General features: G+C 43.8%; 1 protein-coding gene across 2 annotated transcripts in view; it reads right to left on the bottom strand.

The window, feature by feature from the left end:
- ERG (ETS transcription factor ERG) overlaps positions 1-5,021 on the bottom strand; it is a 146,710-nt gene extending 141,689 nt beyond the window's left edge. For both annotated transcript variants that reach the window (XM_062001021.1, XM_062001042.1), the window contains exon 1: positions 4,804-5,021. The gene's annotated coding sequence lies outside the window, so the exon portion shown is untranslated. The remainder of the gene's footprint in view (positions 1-4,803) is intronic.
- Between the last annotated feature and the right edge of the window lie 19,824 nt (positions 5,022-24,845).

Here is a 24,845-nt window from a genome sequence, read left to right as displayed (position 1 = left end):
AAAAAAATAAAAACAGACTCTTACTGACCACTTGTAGCAGACGGTAAAGAGCAGGAGGAAACGATGCTAACTCGGCAGGCAATGTATTTGGGATGAGGGGAGGTTAACAGGGAAAGGAACATAGTCCTGACCCACTTGCACCTGCACAGCCTTAATCAGGGCTGCCTCTGCCACCCCCCCGCATCCCAGCCAGCAGCCCAGGTGCTGAAGGAATGGCTGTGACCCGCTCTCCTCTCATTAGAGAGAGAGTTGTATGCTAGCCGTAGGCAGTATTCCCGGACCTAGCAGCCACAGTCTCCAACCGCTTTATGCTGCCTCATCCAGTCTCACACCCTGCACTGCTCTCCTGCAGTGGGCGGCTGATCAGCCGGTGCAAGCCTGATCCTCGTTCTTCTCCTGTTGCTCTTTCTTTGCGAGGTGAAAAGAAAACAAGTCTGTTTCATTACGGACCTCCTGGAGAAAGCTGAAAACTTGGGTGTCTAAATGGAGCTGATTGAAACCACATTTAAGCTCGTATTTGTTTAACTTGCTCCGTGCAGTCCTGCGGGCCTGCTGGTGCTCATCATTTCCTACAAGTCAACCTTTCTTTTTCAAATCAGCAGCTAATTAGCTGCACGTAGTTCAAAGCTACAGACTACCTGACAAACTCAGAAGATCTGAAACACAACAGAAGTCAATATTCATTTGCAGGAGCAGCATCTAAAAGACATAGCAGCTTTTTAATGTATTCTACCAATTTTACAGTGCCTAAGCATCCGGGCAGCTACTGCTTTCTCCCTGCTAAAAGGATCAGCAGAAGCACAGCATCTTTTAGTGGAGAGTGCAAACGAAGGCTGGAAGTAATGGTACCATCAAGATGCTTTAATAAGAACCTGGGTATCAAATTGTTTAGTGCCCATATTAAAATCCATCAAGACAAAAGTCCTCATTTCAAAACCAAGTCCCCAGCACTCCAATCACTTGTGCACAACGGCCATCTCTCAGACATGAATGGTCACTTAGAGTTCAGCTGAAGAGACCGTGTGGCTAGAAGTTGAGGCCCTTAGTTTTAAACCATCCTCTATGAAAGCCTGTTGTATCTCCAGCTAAGATGAAAACATGTGTTTATTGTTTTCTCTTTGGGCAGACAATTAATATTTATATGATGCATTATCAAACAAAAAATAACTATGTATTTCGTTCCTGCAGTAAGTTTTTTTTTTTTCTTATTGGAATGAAGTTGTGCCAAGGAGGGATTTCATCTGATGCAAGCAGCATGCAAGAACAATCCACTTACTGTGGTAGCTTTCTAAATTAAAAAGCGCCATTTCAGAATGAGCCATAGAAAAGGTAAGTTGATGAAAACAAACCCTGAAGCACAATCGCACACTCCCCAACAAGAAAAAGTTTCACTGAAGCCAGGAGACACACTTGCCACAGCAGCATGGCAAGCAGGCTTCTTGCAAATCCATCCCTGCTCACTTTAGATCAAATACCATTTTTACCCTCAAGCACCACACACCAATGTCTCACTGCACACAGTTTAGTTTTGTTACATTCAGTGATTAACAAGGACATGCACTGTGTCAGCCCACAGTAGAGTAAACTCTTTGGTCTTCATTGTGAAATTACCGTTTCTTGAATTCAATCAAGCCCTCCAGATTATACACATACCACTAAATATAAATAGAAAAGGTTAAAATGTAGTTTAAATATAACAGATATGTCCACAACTCCATATTTAGATATACCCTTTAATTTTTTCCTGTTGCCTACTTTTTACTTACATTTAAATTTAGAAAGTAATTTTAGACTGCCAGTTTTCTACCTACACTAGTTAACTGTGCTGTGAAGGGAATATATTAGATCTTCTGCACTCATGTCATTACTTTCCACAAATTCTCACGACTCAAACCTTAAACCAAAACAATGTTCAACTTTACTAAGAAACCTGCCCGCCGAAAAGTGCGTGGCTAGAACCACACCAGGAAATAAAAGATATTCTAGTGGCTGTGGAAGTGGTCAGCCATGGGCATAATGAAAAACAGTGTGGTGGTATTACACAAAAGCTAATTCTTTCAACTCAAAACAAACATCATTATAATTCAGGCTGAAAACATCCTACAATATGAACTTTTTTTGAACAAAAGCAGTTTAAAGCAACTGTATAGGAGAGCTGATGTACAAAGCATAAACTAATCCCTGGCCTACCTTCACAGCTGTACAGCAGAAAACCAGTAAGCTGCATGAGGCACTCAAGGCTAAGCTTGCACTGCTGACCTTAGCTGATATGGATCGGGCCCAAAGGGCCCTTTCTGACCATACCCCCTGTCAACAGCTTCCACCTCCAGCTCAGGACATAGATTTCCACAGAGCTACTTGCATGATTAAAAGAAGTATGTTTTGCCCTTACAGCTGCCTTTTCCTGAAAAAAATGAAAAGTACTCACTTAAAAGAAAATGACAAGCTTCCTGATAGTGGGAACCCCTCTCTCCCCCCCCCAAAAAAAAAACCACAACAAATCCAACACAGTAGATATTTCAAGGGAATGGGTTTGTTTCAACCCAAACATTTTAAATGCTTTTGCAACAACTCACAGCATTTACTAATGCAGAGGTGAGGAAAGGAAGGAAATGTAACATGTAAAGTTTCAGGGCTACCAGATGCCATCAGCACTGCAAAACCTATTTGAGGTTTTTTGATCCTCACTGGAGTGCATTTAACCAAGAGGAGAAACTGGTTGTATACAGGGACCTCAATAAAGCGGACAAAATGAAGTTCTCTGTAGAGGGAGAACCAATGCCATGAGCCTCACATTTTAATAGCAAAGCTCTGGTGTTTTGGAGAAAGCGCAATGGGAGAGGATTTGCCTCATCAGTAGCCTGGTATTTTGCTCATGTGGTGTTTTTCAAACCAACTGGATTATAACAGTGGTCCCAGGGTTTCCTATTTGTTTACACAACCCCATGTACACACAGAAAATAAACTGCCCACAGAAGAGCAGGTAGCAAAGATGCATCCACATTGCAAAGGTGAGGTGAAAGCACTGGTTTCAAAAAGAACGTCATTTGAATACTAACAACTGTGGGATCCGACCTGGTACCTCAGGTAGGAAAGGTTTAACCTACCACCATACAAACGAGCGTACTTGTGACAAAAGGCAGTACTTCTGAGTTTGTAACAACCTGCATTCTAAGCGCATGGCTCCTGTCATTGAAACTCCTCAATGGACTTCATACACACAGATTTCTTTGGTTCCAGACAAAGAGCTCAAACTTGTTTAAAAGAGAGAGGGGCCACTACCACTTATCAATCATTGGCAGAAAAATATCCCTGATCTACATCTACTAGAATATATCGTTAAGAACCAACTGCTACATAAATTACAATGCAAGTGGAGCAACACCTTAGGAGCAAAAATGTCCAGCTAATCACACCTAAGACTTAAACTGACAGATCATTTATAAAATTCCTGTAACATGTAACTCTATCCAGTACTATGTGATTTGTTTAACTTTGGGACTAAATTGTGGGAGGTGGGGACAGATGCTGTTCAAAGCTCTAAACCCTGAAGTTTTTCAAAGAATTGCATGGCAAGTTTGCCCTTGTTTGTCTACGCATGTGTATGAAAGAGAAAATAAGAAATGACGTTACTATTCCAATGTACCAGATCTTTGTTTTTATAAATGCTCTTTAAGAGACAGATAAGATAATCAACATTAAAATGAATTTGTCCCATATGAAGTATGGCTTGATTTATTTTTGCCTTTCCTTATTTCCTTTTAATTAGGAAGCTGTCAACCTATTTCTCTTCCTTGATTTTCCTATCAGTTCAGGTGTGCTTGAAATCACATACCTGATGCACGTATCCCCACAAAAGTTTACATTTCATGCTCTAGTGAGAAGCTGTCTTTGTCTGCTTCGCCTGTTTCAGTGAAACCAGGGAAGTGGTTAAAGGGTTAAACCAAAGGAATGTGACATTTCTCCATGTGCAGTTCATAGACCTATCCTGGTTTTCCTAATGGACTCAAAATTACACAGGCAGAATGTAATTTCCAAACTATTACTTCGAAACTGAAGCACGGCGTCAATTCAGAGAATGACACTTTGAATACAAATCAAAACCTCGTTAAAGAGCGAGTTTACTTGTACCGTGGGTTCTTCGCAAAGGCAGCAATGAATGGAAGTTTATGTTAGCCAGAACTTGCAACTCTAGCTTTTGTAAATATCATTACGTACACTCCAAACTCTACAGCAAAGTCATCTGGCCACCAAAATAGACCTCTGCATATTGTATCGCGGCGCTTACTCTGTAAAGTACCGCAGCCAACTCTGACTCTTCTCAGACCAGCTCAGGTAATTGAAGGTCGAAGGTTTTCCTACGTACAAGAGCTAGTCGGGTTTGGAAAACGCAATAGAGGAATTAGTTAATTGAATGATGAATTGCTGAAAGAATTACAAAGACACCAACGCTGCTATTACGAACCAGCGGAAGAAAAAAAACGATGGCGGCGGGGGCGGACGGTGGGGGATGATATAATTCCAGAGGCTGATGCCCGAAAGGACAGCAGCCAGCCCGAAAACAAACAGCCTTAACGCTTTAGAACTAAAGAGAGTCGGGCAGGGACAGTTTGCGCAAGGAGAGTCGGCGGCAGATGCGCCACCGCGGCTGCTACTGCTGCCCCGCGCCCCGGCCGCGGAGCCCTCGGGGCAGTCCCCGCTCCAGCCGCCGCCGTGCAGCGGCGAAGGGCAGCCGCAACTGGGGCTTCCCCATTCCCCCCCTGCCCCTCCGCCCCATCGCGGTCCGCCAGGGAAAGGACTTACCGGGTGAAGGGGGCGAGTCCGGGGTCCTGAGGGGAGGAGGACAGGACGGGACCGGGGCGCGGAGGGCGCCGCCGCGGGAAGGCAGCGGCCGCCGGCCGCGGGAGCGAGGGAGGGAGGGAGTGAGGGAGCGGGCGAGGGGACGGCGGCGTTGCCGACTGCAGTGAGTCACTTTAGTCGGGACGGGCTCAGCCCATCGCGCTGGCCCCGGGTTCTCTGCGCCTCTTCCTCTCTCCAATCGCCGAGCGGGGCAGCCGCTGCTCCCCGGCGCTCCCCGGCTCCCCCGCCGCCGTCGGGGCGGCCCCCGCGCCGCCCGTCGGGCACAGGCACCCCCCGGGGCGCCTCGGACCCCCCGCCCCCCAACTCCCCGGCGTCCTACCCGGGGCGGGGGGGCGGATGGGGGGACGGGGCCGGGAGGGGCCGGGCGGAACTGGAGGTGCGCGGGACCTAGAGGGGGAACGCAACGGGAGGGGCTGCTCGGGGCTCGGCGCGGCTGAGATCAGCTCGGCGGTGCCCTCTCCTCCCGGAGCGAGAGAACAAGAACGTGTTTTAAGGGGCAGAACAAGCATGCGGTTGTTGCCAGGACCCGACGTGAAGTGAAAGCCTGGCCTCTAACCAGGTGGCAGCGGGGAGCGTAGAGAGATAAATAACGGGATGCGCAGAAATAAAAGGACACAGGAGGGACTCCCGGCCGAAACGGGGACTGAGCGCTCTATGGCCCAGTGGTGAAAGGGGAATGGAGAGGGGATGCGTCCCGACCCTGGCAGCGGCACTCAGCTGGCGCACGCACACACGGGGAGGCCCGGTGGGAGGCGGGAAAGCCGCGCACGCCAGGGAGAAGCAGACGGTGCACCCCGTCCCGTCCCGCCGCCCCGTCCCTCCCGCACGCCATCCCGGGGCTCCTTCCTTACCGGGACGCCGCTCCTGCCCGCCGCCGCGCTGCCCTGGCCGTCCCCGGGCACGCCTTGGCCCCGCCGCACCGTCGGGCATCGCCCGCCACTCTCCCCGGAGCTTCTCGGCCAGCGGTCAGCTCCCGGAGCTCGTGTACACGGCAGAAAACCCAGTATTCCCTTAATTAAAAATAGTAATAATAATAATAAAAAGAAAATTAAAAGTGTCTAAGTTTTTAAAGCAGAACTACATAATGTATTAATTGGTTGCTATTAGCATGCAGTTTTATTGAGCATAGCACACAGAAGTCTGATTGTGAGCGAGGAGTGTTTTCAATGAAAGTGGAGTTATTTTAGCTGCAGACATGTTTACATTTCTGTGGTTTAGTCTATAACTTTCTCTTTTTCTTGCTTCAGAATTCTGCTCCATGAAGCAAAGCCCTTAGCTCCCAGACATTCCAAAAAGTCTGCCAAAATAATAGGGGGGGAAAAAAATGAGAGAAGAAATAAAAAAAAAAACACACACAGAGACCCCCAAGTCTGGGTCAGGCTCAGGGCTGGGTATGGGCAGAGCGAGTATACCCCCTCCTCACTCTCTCTCCAGTTAAAAAGCCTTCAGGGCTCCATTTCCTGTTTTTAAGGAAAAAATAAAGCAGGTCTAGGACTGATTTTAGACACTGCCTAGACCAGGGCTGGTGGGTGCTGAGGACCTTTAACTCTCTCAGTGCCAAAGGGTACCCAATAACACACCACTCCAGACAACTGCATGCCTCCCTCCCTTAGCAAATAGCCATAGGAGCAACATGGCTTTTTTTTAACCCTGCTGTGCATTTTCAGGTCACTAAGAACCTAAAGGTCCTGAGCAACAACTTGGTGCTTGTCCAGGACAAATTAGCAAGGTGAAGAGATACCAAACAAGCCAAAAGCAGGCCCACAGACCTGTTCCAGCAGCACCCACCTATGGAGATCTCCTGGTGAGCCCACGCGGTCCCTTCCCTTAAAGGCCGCGGTGCAGAGCTGGAGACAGTGCTGCTGCCTCCCCTGCTGTGGATAGGCAGCGGAGCTTGGGTGGCCCTCATTGAGTGGGAGTGAAAACAACTCAAGCTTTTGGGCATTAAATCCGCAGCCTAGGAAAAATCAAAATGGAGCAGATTGGTTAAAATTAGGAACACGCGCGAGTGAACGAAGCGAGAAGCTAGCAGACACCTCCCTACAAAACTACCAACTCAAGTTTTCCACTCCGAGCGAGGCTTGGTAGGTTATGATATGAATAGAAGCAGAGGGATCAGAATAAAGCACCCCTGTAATGAAAGGTTGTGTCTCCAGGGAGTTAGGGAAATGACAAGGGGAGGTGGCAGGAGAGAGGAGGAGGAGGAGGATGTGGTGTTGAGAGCCATGAGAGCAGACGCAGACCTGGTTGGTGCATGCAGCAGTACTGGGATCCCACCTCCCAGTGCTGCACCCCTGCCCTGAGCAACCTGCCCTGGGATGAGGGAACCTGTGGGTCTACTAGCAGCAATTCAAAACCTCGAGTGAGGCAGAGGAGGAAAAAAACACACAACTGAGTTTCTTGGCCAGGCATGTGGTGATAGACCCCCTGTGCCCCTCAGATTTGCCTCAAAACCTCGTCCCAAACATTTTTAGGTGTCCCACCTCCCCTCTCCCCCCTCCTTGCCTTTTTATTTTACATGCCAGATGATTCCTGTATATTTGGACATTTTGCTTTTGAAGAAGCCAGAAAGCATTATGATTTCCTAATGCTTAAAAAAGAAAAGAAAACACCTTTCCTCCAAGATGTTTTATATTAATTTAAGTATCGGTTCCTGGTTCATGTCAGCCCCTTTCACAATGAAATGTCCTGCGTGGGCTGTCACACCTGCTAAATATAATCCTCTCTTTCTTTTGATATTCTGCAAAGGGCCTTTAAAGGTTCACATCCTCCAGTCTGGAGATTTAATTGCTTCATCTCGGATTTTAAAAAGCCTTGTAAATTTCTGAATTTTGTCGATTTCAAAGGAGAGGGGTGGCACGTGATAGGACACGAGGGTGAGTGAGAGAGGATGCTGAGCCCACTGTGCCGACACCGCCGGGCCTCGTAAAAGCTCCAACTCATCGTCCCATCCTGCAGCTTCTGCTCTTTGGGGCAGACAACTTGAGCTGGTTTTATGACTTAGCAATGGCTTAAATATGAAAATAGTAGCCCATTTCGCTATAGTAAATGCTCACCAGGGAGGAAGTCACAGATTTGATTTTATAGAAGGTAATGGAGTGAGATTACCTGCACTAATGCACTTAACTTGTCAGAGAACGTAAATCTAGCAGGGAGATTGCCCCAAAAAATGACTGCTCCCCAAAACAAACTGCAGCCAGCAGTGGTTTCATTCTTAGGATGTTCCAGTTGTGCCAGGTTTTCCTGGGGATCCTGGGGTTAGATACCACTAGCCAGAGGAAGCAGAGATACCCATGTAGGGAGGCAGGGGCCAAGCTGTGTCTCGACTGGGCCAGAAAATGCCTGGCAGGGCAAGAACAGACAGGGCAGGTAGGCTGCAAGGGTAGGTCCTGCAGCCCCTACCATGTACTGCTTCACAGGCACACGATGCACGCAGCCGCTCTCAGTAGCACGATGACCACAGATCGCTCTGTGAAACTGTGTGATGCATAATTCCTAATTAACTTGAATAGCACAGCAGAGAGTGGGACATCGAATGTATGTCAGACTCTTGCTGCATCCTGGGGGATGCAGATACAGGAACAGTACCCATGGCAGAGCCCTCAAATCCTGTATTTTTCTTGAGGTGATATAAAGCCAGTGGGCATCACGCCCAGCTCTCGGTGTGCCCACACGGCCAAGTCTCTCTTGCATCACCTTCAGATACAAAGTCCTTTGTGGTCATTCTCAGCCTCACTGCCACAAGCCACCACTGCAGAGAACAAGAGGTTATTAGCTGGTGGACCTCTTGCAAAGCTGCTCTGCATTGTCCTTCCAACCTGCAGTCGGGGACCAAGGTTTAAAGCACTGCCCAGTAAACCCATCTTCTGCTGATCCTTTAAATCCTACGTGTGTAACCTAAAATCTTCAGCCAGTGCTTCTGCAGAAAGTGAATCATTCCTTCTGTCAGAGACCACAATGTAAGAAAGGGATGAAGGAAGGGGCCAACCAGCTGGGAGACTAGAATAACCGGCCTTCATGGCTAAGGCGACATCAAGAATCTCCCTCCTGCAGCCAGCTCCAGCTCACACAGCACCACAGCTGTTCACTTGCAGATAGTTGCTCTGTCGTGGCAGTTGTCCCCAAAGCTGGCTCTGGTGCCCTGGGCAGTGACGGGATCCTTCCTGCAGATCTGTTTCTGGAGCTTTCTCTCACAAGAAAGAGGAATCTTGACGATAGTAGCAGATGAAGAGGGAGCCTTCGAGCCCTGCCTCTTGTCCAGGAGTGTTACGTGGATGAAAAAAATGTTCATATCATTTTTCACCTCTTTAAACACAATTTTCAAAATACGAGTTTGAAACAAGCAATCAAAAAGACTACATTTTTACATCTAGAAAAAAAAATCCATATCCATAACCAGCTCTTTTCCCGTTTTTCTTTTGGAGCAGTCAACCTATGAAAATACATTTATCTTGTAGCATGAAGCACAGCCTCAGATAATTTGCAGTCTCTTAGTGGAAGAACATATGCCTCCTCACTGGGGCCAGGACCACTTCAAGGGTGCAAAGCTTACCACATTTTGAGCCTGGCTGCCACAGGCTCAGGGGAAGTCAATGGCAAGTGCTGTGGGATTTCAGAATTGGATGAGACGTCTGCTTAGACCTCATTTTTTACCAACATGCCTGTTTCCATTACTGTTCAGCTAACACTTGTGTAGTGCTTTGAGATTCACAGAAGTTTGAAGTTTATGTTTTTTAAAGAAAGGGAGGAATTATTTTTCATCTCCTGTATATATACCAGAAAAAAAAAAAAAAAAGCTTTATCCAGTAGTGCTTTCAGTCTGTAACATCTGGTTTGCCTGTACACCAACAGATGAGAGTTGTTTGCTGTGCTTAAAAGCCAGCGGGATGTGTTGTGAGCTGCAGCACAGAAAACATGAAGCGTGAAAACGGTGCTCTAGACAGATCACACACTCAGTTGCCCTCTGTGGGCTACAGTTCTAGCACTTATCTATCTTAGATAGATATTTAACCTCCGATACATAATGTAGAACTGAAGAAAGAAGGATATTAGTGAAAAATTTGCAACATTCAGTATCACAGTTATTATCAATGCAAAAGGATATATGAATTTGGGTGGGTTTTTTTTCTTTTGATATGAAATAGATAAGTGGAGAGGAGATTATTTTGTTTTTTCCACTGTGTAATATTTTTGCTTGGCAAAATGCAATCCCAGCATCTGATTGTATCAGTAAAATCAGAAAGGATTACCTATGTACCTATGGAAATGTCTTTTAAGACAAACTAGTTCGGCAACAAAAAGGAGACACATTTATAAATATTACGTTTCACAAGCGTGGATGCCATTCAGAAATAAAGGTTCTCTTATGTAAAAATGACATTTAAACCAAGAGAGAGAAGCAGTTATATAGACACATCCTATTGCCTAGATGTGAACGATAAATGATTGTTCAAGTACCAGAAAGCACGGCTTCTTTGCAGCATTCATTTAGTCACAAACTGGTCACTGATGGCATTTTTGCAGTGTCTGAGACCTGAACCACTGAAGTCCCTCCTGTGAGAGAATCACTTTTAATTAGAGAAGGAAAACTTCATTTCTTCTTAAAAGCTCTAAGGTGGTAAAAGAAGGGGTTTCATTTTGTGGGAAACTGGAAGTTACCTGACTAAATATGTGGTTAGATAAGGTGTTTGCATGGATAGGATGTTGGTCACCAGGATATTCAACATCAATGGATATTCAGGACTGCTGTATCAATTTAAAACAATTCATACTGTTTCCCAAACAATTGGCTAAGAGGAAAGGGAAATTGTTGTTTGGTTTTGTTTTTCATTTTTAGCTTGTTGGTTTGGTTTTTTTTTTTGGTGCTCAAACTGATAGGTGAGATTAAAAAACAAACAATATGTTGGCAAGGAAAGGACCAGGGAACACTTGAGACTCTCATGAATTTCAGCAGGGGTTCTATGAGGCCACAAGTAATGATGGAAGAAATTAAAAAATGTCAAGAGTCTTGTCTGAATGATGGAAAAGCTGGGATGCTTGCCTGAATCCCTCCTAAACATTCTGAATCTCCAAAATAAGGTGAAATTGACAACTCTTTTTTCTGTGTTTTGGCAGGTAGGTCCCAAACTAGATAAAGCTGAAGATCAGTCTGCAAGGCAAACTAGAATAACGATGAAATAAATTCTCCCGTGCAAATGTCCATGTCCGGAATTACTGACTCATTCACAGTTTGAGGTGGAGGACAGAATTTGTGCCTTTTCCTACTTTATGAAAAATGCTTCCACCTTCCAAACAGGCATTTCTCTGCATCACTGCCTACATTCTAGGAATATTAACTCATTGAGTGAATCAACACACAGATGGTGAGCAGTGCATCTTTGCAAGAACTGCAAGCTCTTTCAGCCACGTAGCAAAAATTAAACATAAGAAAGCTGAGAGGTGAAGCATTTTCAAAACCAGGAAGACAAAGTTAGGGACGGTGGCAAAATGCCATAATTTCTAAAGCATGCATTTATTTACTGGTGAAGAATTCAGTCAGCATACAGAAATCACTCAGGTCAGTATGGATGTTTAAATAGAAAAGGCATACAGATAAGTCATGCATAAAGATGAGTCCACCTAATGATAGAATCATAGAATCATAGAACAGTAGGGATTGGAAGGGACCTTTAGAGATCATCTAGTCCAACCCCCCTGCAGAAGTTAGGTCCACCTAGATCAGGTCACATAGGAACGTGTCCAGGCAGGTCTTTAAGACCTCCAAGGAAGGAGACTCCACACCTTCCCTGGGCAGCCTGTGCCAGGGCTCCCTCGCCTGAACAGTGAAATAGTTTTTTCTTATGTTTCAATGGAACTTTTTGTGTTCTAGCTTCATCCCATTGCCCCTTGTCCTGTTGTTAGATATGCTCATACTGTTCAACAGAGAGCAATTAGTAAGTTTAAATACCATAAAGATACTTGCCTATTATTTACTTATGTCCTTGCATTTTTGCATTCCTTTTGATTACCTTCTGTATAGTGATCTCCGAGGAGGCCACAGCTAAATATAGATGTAACCAAATAGAGAATCAATATCCAGATAAGTAAAATTTTTGTAGGATTCAAATTTGTGAATTATCTTAATTGTCTCTCTTATTTACATTAGTCTGCTCCTCTATTTCTTGTATTCATCATGGAACTAGGAAAAAAAAATACCTTCAGGTCTATGGAATCAGTCCTATGTTCACATACAAGAGCCTATACAGACCTGCATACATACATGACACTAGGAAATGTGATTTTAGCTTGCAGGCTTAGTTCTTCCTCTATACCTATCTCTTTGTAGCTATCCCCATAATATGATCATCTCATTTTACCACAACTTTCTTTTGTTTAGATAATTCAGCACAAGTTTCCTGCAGCACTTCTTCACTGACTGTGTCATAAAGGAAAATAATATCTTAAATTATAGTCTGAGGCTATAATTTAAAAGCAGCCTCCCCTGGAACATGAAGCTAGAAAAATCTCAGTGATATACGAATAGGAGACAATTGATTTTCCACAGCTATAATTATATGCACACACATACATGCATGGACACACAGAAAGGGTTTTTTTTCTCTCACACCTACCTCGTGGCAGCAGTGCAACAAGTTACATATATACCCTAGAAATGACATCTGTATAGGCTGCAGGCAGGTCAGAGCTCTCTCTGCTGAATTGGTGGGCACGGAGGCAGGTGCCTCAGCAAAGACTCCTTCTCTGCCGGCTGGTGAGGAAGGGAGAGGCCACTGCAGAAGGTGACTCAGCTCTGGATGTGACACTGAGTCACCCTCTGAATGAGCCACAGTGAAGGGAGAGAACCACCCTCTACTTTTAGCTGCTAAAGCTAAATGTTTAAAGTAGACAATCGTAACTGCTGGAGTTGTGATGCTTGGTATTGCAGGTGACCTATCCGTGTATGGGGATGGACATGCCACAGCAGATGCTTCTCAGATGTGACCTAGATAGAGGTCTCCTTTACTGGCTGGTTGGTGGCACATGCCCTCTATGTCCCACCACCATATCTCTCAGTCTTGTCCATCATGAACAATTCATGTTCCACATTTCTTTCAGGTGTGTCATTCTGAAATAAGGAAAAATGAAGAACATATTTACTTCAGGACAACTATTTTGACTGGATTAAGTGAAGTCTATTTGTTCTGTCACTGATCAAAAAAAAATTACCTGCCAGAGCTCTATTGCTGTTTTTTACTTACAGCCATGGAAATCTTTGGATTATCTCACAAAGGGACATAGTTTCCTTGATTTTGTACCCAAGCCCTTGAATTAACTGTAGAACACTGAAAGATGCTTGTAGGTCAAGAGGGGACCAGGCTCACATGCACCACTCATTGCAATAAAGCAAACTATTCAAAAGCATATCTCACTCCCAAAGTATGTTTCTGACACTGCGGTTTTACAGTGAAATATATAAATAGGTTCTTCAGACCAAGAACCGATCTGTTTTGTCAAGCTACACACGTAGCATAGCTGTGCTGGACATAACGATCTGTCATAATGTGGCTCCTGAAGAATGACAGTTTCCCAGAACAATGACAGTTTTGCATGGAGACTGAAGAAAGCCTTTGGTGCTTACCTTACACATACATATTTAGTGACAGTCATGAGCCGGATGAAGATCAGGACAAGGTCCTCCACATTCTTGAAAATACTGAGAGGAATGTCCAGAAACATGCAACAGATGATAACAAGACAGTGACACAAAACAACTGTAAGAAATTCTATAGTATTTATAACCATTCATCATAATAGATTATCATAATTGATCCCATCTGGCTTTAAGATTTATGAAATCAATACAGTCTAGGATAGATACTCTGTATAAGAACTGTTACTAGTGTGAAGCTTGCAAACACTCACCTCAGCCCCTGCATCAAAATTCTGACCTGATTTATGGCTCAGAAAATGAGTGAAATTAGTGAAATGAGTCCCTCCTCTATGAACAGCAGTGAACATCACACAACTATCATGTTGAAATTATAAGGAAAAACTGAGAGAAGGTTGCTAACAGGGAGCCATGCAGTCAGGTTCAGCAGCAGCAGTGTATTGGCTGCCTGGGGTGTCTCTGCCATAGCAGCTGACTTTGCATGTCACTGTTTCACTGTTCAATCATATTGTGGGAGTCAAGCAGTACCTGTTGGCCCATTCTCCATCTCTAAGGAAGGGCTGTTCACTGCTGAACTTCGTTTTCCCTTTTCCCAAACACGGTAGTGTCACTAAGCCTTATTTCTGCAAAACTCTTTGAAAGAGAAGGATGAAAAACACTTCCCAGGATCATTTTAGACATCAGACACATGAGAAAAAAAAAATGTTCATTTGTCTTGAAATGTAATGTAATATAAAAAGTTTAACAGTCATTAAATTATTGTACTGGCTGCTGTCATCGTTTGGAATTTCACAGGGTGCTCCATTTTGAACAGGTAGCTTCTTGGTTTAGTTTTCCTCTGCACCTATGAGTATTTGCACAATTATTTCAAACATTTCAAGCATTTCATATTTTACCGTAATGAAAAAAATGGGCTAATGTATTGAAAAGTTTGCTGAAGTAGGTGGATGGGTTTTTAATGAAAAGAACAGTTGGTTCTGCAGAAGCATGGGAATTTTTAGCAATCACTGCACGCTTCCCTTTAGAAAGGAGTGAAAATGTTCCTGTTTTTCCAGCCAATCTGCCATTGATATGAAAAGCAGGCAGAAGGACATGTTTTCGATAGGAAAATAGCCATTTTCTTGAGAGCAAAAGGAAAACTTAAGGTGTGGTCTTATGACAGTACAGATGTGAGGATAAACTCCTTAAAAAAAAAAAAAAGGCAAAATAAATAACTTTTTTTAAAGATGGGGTAAAATTTGCACAACTCTCTTGACTGAAACAAGAGCCTTTCCCCATTTGGACAGACAGAGCCATTGCAGTGTATGCAAACTACAGCAAATCCCAGGACAAGGCAGTAGAAATGCAAGCCAGGGAAAGCCTAGTGTTTTGCTTATATTGCACAAAAGCATCTTTCTGTGGAAACAGCCCCTCTCTGATCTTTCTCTTTTTCTTGACGCAGAAGTGAAATAACTTAAGAGTCAAATAAAAAGCTGGGAACAGAATAAGCAGTCTAAAACTATATCACACTAGATAAAATTCCCTGGAATGATCTGTGAATTCATTGAAACTGTATTTTATATTTTTGTTCAAGACAAGCACTTTGTTGAGGAGGTAATGTATAGATTAAGACAGTACACTTAAGCTCCAAAGTCCCCTCGGAGAGTTCTCTCTGGTATAAATCTGCTATCCTTTAACTTGGATTATAAACAATCTACATAATATGCACCTGGTTCTGGCAGGGTCTATATTATTTCACTCCCCAAAGCAGCTTTATAAAGAGAACACACTGCATTTCAACAGCAATATAAATAATGTTGCAGTTGGGGATCTCTTGTGCCGCTTTCATTTTTCTTTCTTTCCTTTTCATCTGAACTGAACCACACCTCTCTAAAAATACTCACTTTCTTAATGAAAACCATATTTTTGGGCATTTTTTCCCCCCACGTGTGCATGACCTGTTGAAATGCCTGCACAATCTTTAATGTCAGATTCAGACGACACATGTCTTATGAAAGTCTGGGACTCAGCTCTCGGCGGGGCCTCCCAGATCTGTCCCACGTCTTTATGAGAAAGAGGGACAAAACCTTCTGGTTTTGGCATTTTATATTGGAGTCTGCTTTAAGCTAGGCGAAGAAAAAAAAAAAAAGAAAGAAAAAAAAGAGAAAAAAAAATAGCAACGTAGAGTCTAGACAGAAGAGATTGGGTTGAAATCTGGAAGCTATTCAGTGAGGCTACGGCACATGGCAGCCTGACTGCAGCAAGAGATCACATTACGCTGCCTAATTACACATGAAAAATGTACACATCACTTTTCTTAAATGCTTGGAAAAATAGATGTTCAGATGGCAACTGTGAGCTCGTAACTGAGCCAGTTGTACATAGTTGGAACGCTTCACAAATGGCATTTCAAAAGCCTGCTTTTCTCTTCTTTTTTTTTTTTACAATGCAATTATTAGTGTGTGTGTGTGCGTGTGTGTGTGTGTGTACACATGTGTTAATAAAAACAAATGCTAAAAAAGATATTCTAAATTTAGCAGGCGGTTGCACTGCAGGAGCATGAAAGGTGAAAATCCAGCATGTAAGTAGGAAGAAGGAGGGCCTAATCCTGACTCCTTGTGAGCCAAAAGGCAAATTCAAAACCAGGCTTCCTCAGAAGCGTGGTTTGGTCTGCAGGCTCACCTGCTTGCCTTTACTTTTTCAGCCACAAACACTTAGACATTGGCTGTAAGCAAATGGCATGGTTTGCATCTTCTGCTCATGGGAGTAAAGATAAGCAGAGGTCCAAGTGTTTGCAGTATCTATGGCCCTGAGATTGTGTGTTTATGTTATTCTGCCTATTAGGTGTTTAGAAAAGAAGTTTCTCCGTTCTCATGAACAAAGAGGGGAAGAAGGAAATCTCATTTATGGCCTTAGAGCATGAAGCTTTCGTATCATTCTCAAGGCCTTCTCCTGATCTCCTCTACCCAGTCTCCATTGATGGGTCCTTTTCTGCCATCACTCTCAGCAGAGGGCTAAAACAGTTCAGAGATAAGTTTGATGGAGTTATTCTTTTGTTTCAGTTGGCTTGAATGACATCTGCACTTCTTTTCAGCTTAAACACAAATGTTCAAACATGACCGCTCCAAGGGAGAAAACATTTTTCCAAGCTATTTCCAAAGATTTGCTATTTCAGTCCTTTGGTGCTAACAAGACATGTAAAAGTGGATTTGCAGCGGAAAATGTTGTTGGTATGTCTGTCTGCCTCCCCATCTTTGCTTTTCCTAGAAGACTCCTGGGAGCAAGTTCCTCCAAGAACAAAAAAAGCCCAGTTGTGCACTCTGGGTAGCGGTCAGTGTCGCTCTGGTTGAGCATAGAGGAAAAAGTAACCCCCAAACCCCACTCTGGTAACAAGGTTCTCCATGTGACTGGTCCCTCTGAGTGCCTTTGGGTCCTTCCCTTCTGGAGCCAGCAGCCAGTCAGACCTTGGCTGAACTGCTAATCCTGCCAGACAAAGAGGAAAGAACATCTTGTAAAGTTTTGTTGCTGTTGTTATTATTAAAACGGACTAAGCACAGAGTAACTGGCCAAGCTATCTGGCAAAAATGACCTGCAAGAAAGTCTTTTAGAACAAAAATGATCATTTCTGGATATGGGAGGAAGCTTCCCCAGTTAAAGGAGATGAACTATACTGAATCGACTGCCTTCAGTCTGAGTATGGCTCGTTGCACTGGTTGTTTTAAAACCATACTCCACAGGGCCTTCCTTGGCTTTTCCCTTTTACGGCATGGCTGCAAAAAAAAAGAAGTGCTCTGCCGTTTGCACAGCCTGTGCTTGCTGGAATCTTGCATAAGAAATGTCAGCCAGACAAGAGTTAAAATGATACCTGAATACTGCAGAATTCAAAATATTGATTTGCAACCACTCTGCCCTTGCCAGGAACAATTTTCCTGCTTTGTCCATCAGAAGGGGAAGATTGGGGCCTCTGCAGCACTCACCTGGGGCAAGCAAGGCAGGAAAGCCTGTCGGGGAGGGCACACTAGAAGGTTGAGATGCGGTAGAAAGTGGGAGCTAGGAGAGTAAGGCTGTGTGCACAGGCTGTTCCCCTTTTGAACATGCAGGAACCATTGTGGGTGAGGGCTTCCTTCCCTGGTTAGCCTCTGCAGAGGTTTGGAGCAGTCAGACAAGCCTGGGCTCGGGCACTGTGCAAATGGTTTGGCCCTTGCCTCCTCCGCCTATCTCCCCGCGGTGTATGTTGTGTGCCACTGTGGTTGGAGAAGACAGCCCCAAACTCTGAAAGTCCTTCAGCAAAGTGAAGCCTTGTCTTCCAGAAGGGTCAGGCTTGTGTGTAATTTATGAGAGTTGTGGTAGCCCTGCTACTCCCTCACTGTTTGCAATGAATTTTAAATAAAGTGTATACCTTCTCTTCTGCTCGTATTTGGAAAGGTCATTTGTAAAGGAGGAGGAATGATGGCAGGAAACAAATCACTTCCTTTGGTCATTCCTCTCACCACAGTCATGCTATTTTTAACAGATCTTATTAAAAATTATACAACTCTGTCTTTTCTGGAATCTATTTTATTGAACAAGTACAAAATAAGCCAAGACAGGAAAAGTGCAGCATTTGGAGTAGCTCTTTTTGCTGCAACTGATTTAGCAAAACAAGCCACAGGGGAATGCAAATGGCTTTCTAGAACTGCTTCCCGCAGCCATCTCTCCGTGTGGAAGAGAGGAATATTTTAGTTAACCAGCTGCATCACTTCATACAATAGTAAATTATTCTAAGCATTCCGGTCACCCAAAAATACATTGTCTCTGAGGTTATTCCCATTATCAGTGTTATTTGTTTGATTTCCTACTGCAGTCAGCTTTAAACAACACCGTTTCAAAATGTTGTCAAATCCATAGGTGTGTGTTTCACAGAAGGGGCTAAAGCCGATCCACTAGATTTCGGGATATTAGGTCCCTTCCTGGCAGGGTCAGCTGGGACAAGATTTTGACAAAGGGAAATTCTCTGCACAAATGTTTTTGGAGCTTCCAGTTCTCTCGTAAGTCTTTACCACCTTAATTGCCATCTAGAAAAAATTAATACATTTGGAAATCTTATGAGCAAATGTGAAACATCTCTCTGCTTGCAGCTATTTCTGTTCTGGTGGTGAGAGGTGAAGCTGATGATTAGATGGTCTTAATATGACTGTAAGCTTTCTGTTCACTCACATGTCTTTCACCATCACAGCGTTAGTACTGTTTGTTATCAGTGACTACTGACCTCATAAAGGACAAGGTATGACCCTACACATACAGAGACTGATTTTTATACTGAGAGATGATGTTTAAATGGAGAAGACAGCACAGTTGCAAACAAAGAAATTTGTGTTTAGGCCCTGACCATTCAAAAGATTTACATGCCTGACTCAGACTTATTTCAATGGGGGTTGAAGACCTTGATGAAGCTCTTCTGCATCAGAAGTCAGACTACAAGGTAGCATTATGATAGGCAAAGTATTACTATTTATCGTGAACACATATCCTTGCCACAAGAAAGAAGAGGATGTCCTTTGGACTGTTGCTCTCTCCATCCACAAAATTTTTGGCTCGTTTAAGTGAATCTTCCTCTCCTAAGATGTGAAAGGAAAACATCGCTGGAGAGTGGACTCAAGTACTGCTCAACAAAAGAGCAAGGAGAGCTTCAATATGCGAGCTTAGCTTGAAGAAATACCATTATAGGTTTGGGAGAAAGATCATGGAATTTTACATCATGGGTCCTATGTTATATCTACCAATAGGAGCAACGATGCTTATTATGATGGTGGTTTAAGTTTGTCCTACTCATCTTCTTTAGGCTTCAAAAAAGTGTCTGTCAACAAATTAATCTCATTGATCTGGATTGGAAATGGTTTAGAAATAGAAGACTCTATATTTCTTGAGATCCACCAGCAGAGTTCGCAATGTACTACAGTACTCCTGTACTGTGGATGGACGTGTGCATTTCTGTAAAAGCATGAGTTCATAACCAATGACATTTTAAAAAGTTCTGCAGTCATAGCAAAACCACTGGAACAAATACCAGCAAGGAAGACCTTAAAATGGCCAAATCCTGCCTGGCAGCTGACTCTTGTTCTGCTAACTCTACAAGCTTTACAGGCTTGGTTTATTAGGATAGTAAGCTTAGTTATCATCCTTGTTGCTTTTTGATTTCGGGTCACATTCTCAGAGGTTTACCTCTTCCATGAATAACCCCACGGTCAGTCCAATGTTTGTGAGAGTAGCTAAGCAGACAGCTGTCCCGGACTTGGCACCTCAGATGATGTAGATATTGCTGACATGTTTTTCTATGGTCCCACTGACCATGGAGAGGCAAGTATCACTGAGCTATGGGTGTCAAGATTTAGAAAAGAATTGCCAAGTTGTTCTATGATCCAAGTGCATTACCAGTTCCAGTTTCATTAATGAATTATTTGTAGCTCTGAGGGTAGTGCAAAGTTGACAGTGTCCCCTGTCAGTGTCACTTGGTAAAGACTCCTCTTGTCAAAATGTCACTTAACATCCCATTTCTCTCTGTGATATGGAAGATCTGTAAATAGGGATCCTGCACTGGTGATCAGTCATTCTCTGGAACAGTGCCTACAGACTGTAAGATACTAGATCTGAGGTAAGCAGCATGGATTACTCCTGAAGGAAATCCTGTAGGTATTGAAATAAAAGGCTCCTATATGAAGACTTCCACAAAATCTGACATGCATTTAGGCACTAATGGTAAGGGGCCCAACATCTGCTGGGAAAGATCCATCTGAAGAATACGGAAATATTTGAATCCAGATGATCTCAAGGTCATATTCGGTTCAGAGTTTTATTGCAGTTTTCTTTTTCTAGTTTAATCATAGCAACAGAAGTGTCTTTTGAAAGATCAGGAGGTAGAAGGAGGAATAACTGGCAGGGAGCAGTAAGAGTGGAGTTGCTCCATGTGGAGGGGATGACCCTGAAGCTGAGAGTAATCCCAACACCCAGGGAGTGCTATCCCATGGCATCTGAACCCATGGCAGGTGGAGCCTCATAACAGGGTCCATCAACAATACCCAAGAACGTAAGTTATGAACAAGGTTCAGAGTTCATTCAAGTCAGTCAGGAGTAGCAGTAGATGAGGCTGCAGACCAGGAAACCAGGCTATACCTACACAGTAGCTCAGGCAAGGAGCAAGTGCCCCGAAGCTCCTGGACAGGAGGCTTTTCAACAGGAAACACTGGTGTAACCTCCAACTAAATTATAGTTAAGGAGATCTGAGCATTTAGAAGCAAACAGTGCCCTTTGCAAAGTACAAAGACTGTCAGTGTACATGTGCACAGACCAAAGAGAGTTCTACTACATGTGGCACACAGCCCACTGAAGAGAGTGAGCAGATCATCAGTCAGCAGCAGCAGTTTAAGGACCTAAATCTATTTGGCTGGGAAAGCTGCCTGCTGCTAGCAAAGTCTAAAGAAAGTTCAGTGCTTAAGGTGACTGGAATTTTTGGATGACAGAAAACTCTGCTTAAGACTTTACAAGCTATTGACCCCAAAAATTCTCGTACAAAAATCCCCTTTTCACTAGTGTCACCTCAGTAAGTACTCTGCAATTTGGGATAAAATTTCCCGTCCAGCTCAGAGGAGAACTGGTTGCGCAGTGTCTGATTGCCCAGGTGGGCAGGAGAGATGCCCATTAAAATTCTTACCCCACTATTTTATAGCTCCAGAATGGGGAAAATCTTTTGACAACAGTTACTGAAACTGAAAGACTTTTGCTACCTCCTGTTTTGAGATATCACAGGAGAGCTCCAGATCTCACAGAGCACTAATAGGACACAGAAAAGATAAACACATAGAAAATAAGGAATAGCTTATTTAGATGAAACAGGAAAGACTGGAGGTCAGGACAAGGGGTCACACAAGAAATCAAGGTAGGCCTTTAAAACTTGAAGGGAAAAAAGGAAAAGCAAAAGATATAGGAGCTTTACTGAATACAAACAGGAGTGATTGACACACTCAGTCTCTCTATGTCTCCCCTTCTCTTGTCCTTTTCTTCCTGACGTCCCGTAAGTCTCTCTGCGTAGTCTATGGCACCTCCACAGCCAAAGAAAAGAAAGAAAGAGCGTGGACCTCTGAATTGCCATGGCACAACTTCCTATGATACAGACACATACAGGATTACATTTGTTCATCCACCGTGAGAGGTGACAGCACTGAGGTGTGAGGCAGGCTGGAGGCTGAACACAAACATTTCTCACGAATCCTTTCCAAAAGCTCCAAGTAAGTATACCCTGAAGGAACACACAATTTCCCCCCAGCAGTAGCTACTCATGAAAGCCTAATACATTTAATTCTGGAAAGAGGTGGTGTGGGTTCTGTAAAATATAGCTAATATAGATAGACAGATAAATAGAAAACTGTGGAAACCCTGTTAAAACATGTTACTGTATTAAGTTGTGCAGTATGGTTTCCTTCTAATTTCTGTGTTCTTTTGTCACAACCTAAAGTAAGGAAAAATGTCTCTCAAACCGGTATTATGCTGACGTTCAACAATTCAGAGTATATGTCCTTGGAATTTTTATAAAGTGCAATTTTAAAATATTATTTTTCCAAAATACTGCCCAAAGGAACCATTCTGGCTGATCAAACAGCCCTTGTAACTGCTTTAAATGCTCACACAGCATTTCTCCAAATAAGGCCTTGTATGAAAGCGAAACACCACAGGGGCACCATGAAACACCAGTTAGCACCTTTATAAAACTCTGCTTCCAAGATTAACTATGCTACAACCCTGGCAGATCACAGAAATGTAAGTCTTGTACAAGCACAGAGTGGAATTGTGTTAATTTGTCTCAGAGGATGCAATTGCAATAGTCCTTTCTCGTCTTCAGAGAAATCCAGCTTGGAGCACTGAGACAGCACACTCCAGGAGACATTTTACGGGAACATGGTTTTGCATAGGAGTGTTTTCTCATTCACACAGCTTGCCTTATGCCCTTCACATTGCACCAGTCTGTCTGGAGAGGAAAGGCAAAGCTTTATGCTGAAATTTGCTCCATGGGTCCAAGTGATATTTTGTCCTTATGACGCATTGGATCTTTGGCATTGTGAGATGTCTTTGCATGCTTGGGAAGAGAGGAGGCAAACACAAAAGGGCTGAAAAGCAATCAGTGCTGCTTCCTTCCTTTCTTGTGTTTTCTTTTGCCATCTACACAATATTGTCTCTGAGAGATCTGCAAGCCATCAAGTGCATCAGAGCCCAGGCTGCGCTTGCTAGAGGTTGAGATGAATGTTCATTGAGAGATCACTTCCCAGTTGGGAGTATGACCTCATTTCAGTGCCGCACATGCAGCAAGCTCCTGCTCCTCTTGTGCCTTGCAGGTTAGCACAATACTTGGACTAATCCAGCAGTTTGAGGCTGTCAAAAGGACTGATCCTACTCCCAGACCTGCTCTGGACTGGGGCCTTCAGCACCACCTTGGAGAGAATGCTTATTTTTCCTTAAAATCAGGATGGGCAGATCTTCGTGGTAGCAAGTGTCCAGTAGTTTGACCTGCAGCTCAGTGATGACAGTCTGAGATAGTCACATCGCCTTTGCTCCAGAATTCACTCATGACCTCTGATCTGTGTCCCTTGGCACAAAGGTGGTCGTAGTCCAGCAGTGAGGTATCAGCAGAATGTATGAAGGCTGAGGCAAGACAAGGAGCTGACCCCAATTTTCAGAGTCCAAAGAATATATCTTAACCCCTGGAGCCATTTTCCTCTTGGGAAGCAGACTTCACCTCACTCCATCCTCCTCTTTTTACCTTCATTTTTTACCTCATTTATGTATGCTTTTGGAATTTTTAGTTGAAAAAGGAATTACTCTGTAATTCCTGCCGTTAGTAAATAACGCAAAGACTGATAAACTGCTAAAAAAACAAGGAGGTCTTGCCAAGAGACTTAGATGAGACATTTGGTTTTGGGAAACCCTCTGCGCAGTACAGTCCACATGCACACTTAATCACGCAGAGAAACATTTACTGTAGGATATATTTTTAGGCAATTTTTCAAGTGGCAAATTTCCACTGGGGTACAGCACTTGTCCTGTCATAATTAACTGTACAGAAAATATTAGTCTAGAGTTGGCCTGCCTGATGGCGGAGGGAACGTGTTACACCCAAGTTCAAGAGAGGAGCAGGGTCTCTCACTGTGTGGGCTAGTGAAGACTAAGCACATTACACACATATTTGGCCATCACCACCAAGAAAGGCCACGAGCTTCCCTCACAGTATGTGCCTGGTCCTAGAGCTGAATAGCTTTCAGCTGCACAGGATGCTGTTTGGCTGTGCAAAGAGATGAGAAAAAAAAAAAGATATAGGAGTCAATCACTGGAGAAAGGAGGCTGGATTTAAAAGGGGATTAATGTGACAGCCAGGGATCTTGAAGGGTGGTGGAAAAGCTGTCAGGTCCCACAGCTCCTGTGGAATAGACGCCTGCCAAGTCACACAGATCTGCAGCGTGACACATGTCTCCCATCTTGGATCTTGTGACCACACCAATAACTCATGTACTCACAGGGTTCCATCTGGCTGCTGCCTTGCTCTCCACAAAGGGCCAGTGCCACGCACAGTGTCTTCCTGTCTGGCCCCCGTCTTCTTCTTTTGCTTGAAGTGTTCATGAGTTTTAAGAACTAAACCAAGGGTCAGGACTGAGCAGAGAGTTGCTAAGGGGAGTCCTCCAGCATATAACCCCCATCCCTCCAACTGCACTTTCTCTCCTGGAGTCATATCTGGGGTGTCTGAGCCTGCTGGAAGTGCGGTGTTGGTCCCTGGCTTGAATACAGGACAACCTTAAAGGTCATGTTTTGAGTCAACAGGGATATTGAAGCATGTACTGGAGTGCTTTGCGCTATCTTTAAGACAGAGAACAGTTGGAACATGCATTTTAAAGGCAAACAAAATGGAACTCAGATTTTCAAAGTTGAAATTCCGTTAAGAATTTCTGCTGGTTTTTTTAGCTCCCTGACTAGTACTAAGTCACTGATGTGGCATTCACTCACTTGATGGACCAAACACCAGTGTATCTTCTATCACTCTGCCACTCAGTCACAGGGACAATACATGTAATGCATCAGGATGCTGAGAGCAGTTTCCAGGACATGTCTTAACCAAACTGAGTCCATTCACATGAGAAGTTTTTCTAGAGGCTATAGATGGTGAGAACTCTTTCCCTAGCTTACTTGATAATAAGTGGAGTAGATTTATACTGGTGCATGTTCATAAAACGTGAGATAGACCAGGACCAAGAAACTCATTTGTGAAATGAAAGCTGAGCTTTGGCTCCACCTTTCTGCACTGTTCAGACCTGTGAGAACCTTCTTGCTAAAGTATTTGGCA

The sequence above is a fragment of the Colius striatus genome, chromosome 1, assembly GCF_028858725.1.
Source record: "Colius striatus isolate bColStr4 chromosome 1, bColStr4.1.hap1, whole genome shotgun sequence".
Lineage (NCBI taxonomy): Eukaryota > Metazoa > Chordata > Aves > Coliiformes > Coliidae > Colius > Colius striatus.
Note: the sequence above shows the minus strand (reverse complement) of the source record. Positions and strands in the feature narration are given on the sequence as shown.